We start from the raw sequence: 1,005 nt of genomic DNA, 5'->3' as shown, positions 1-1,005 counted from the left end.
CCGATCCCGGGGCTCGGGGCCGCCGGAGTGATCCCAGGAAGGGTGCGGGGGCCGCTAGGACGATCCCGGGATGCGGGAGGCGCGTGCCAGGGACTCGCGTGTAGGCTACAGCGAGCGGGACTCGGATGGCTGCAGGGACGGGAGTGCGGGCGCTCGATCCGGGAAGGAGGGGAGCTGAGGCTGGAGCTAGGACTGGGCTAGGTTGAGCAGAAGCAGACGGGCAGGGGCGGGGCTGGCCTGGCGGGCGCACGGCGTGGCGCTCACGTGGCCGCCCCCAGGTGGCAGTCACAGCGTCTGCAGCCGCCGAGCGGGCCTGCTGGCTCCCAGCCCCAGGTGCAATGGTTAGCGCTAAGTCCTGACTCCCCCTGCTGAGTACACAGTGTCCGGTTCTCCTGCTCAAGGCTGGCCTAGCATCCGGCAGCGAGGGAGCAATTCGAGGGAGTGACCAACTTCCGTCGTCTCCCGCCTCTCTCGCCTGTTCCTCACTTAGTTCCTGTATTCCTGTCCTTTCCAAAATCACTAGTGATCCAAGCCCATTGCTTGTTTGTATACATCTCTGTACATAACCTTAAAATATGTTTTATCGGAAATACTTTGTTTTTCCTGATTTCTGCTTTGTAAAAACAGGCACGTATGACGATTGCAATTATTTGTGTAGTTTTAAAATTAGTATCTCCTCTAGTTATTCCTAACTCTTGACACAGGGCCTGGGTGGCACACAGATGCTTAATACCTGTGGCATGAGTGGTAGAGTGGATACGATATAAAGAAGAAAACGAATTAAAACTAATAACTGCTGTGAACACTTTGATATTAGGTCCTTCTAGATACTTTGTTAGTGAAATTTTAGAAATTCCACACATTCTAGATATAAAAGTAGTAACAGTGAGTGACATTTATTGTGGGATTTCTCTCATTCCATCTTCCCAGCACTTTGGGAGGCCGGGGCCAACAGATCTCTTGAGGTCAGGAGTTCGAGACCAGCCTGGCCAACATGGTGAAACC

The sequence above is a fragment of the Colobus angolensis genome, unplaced genomic scaffold (genome assembly GCF_000951035.1).
Source record: "Colobus angolensis palliatus isolate OR3802 unplaced genomic scaffold, Cang.pa_1.0 Scaffold92, whole genome shotgun sequence".
NCBI classification, from domain to species: domain Eukaryota; kingdom Metazoa; phylum Chordata; class Mammalia; order Primates; family Cercopithecidae; genus Colobus; species Colobus angolensis.
This window is presented reverse-complemented; position numbering follows the sequence as displayed.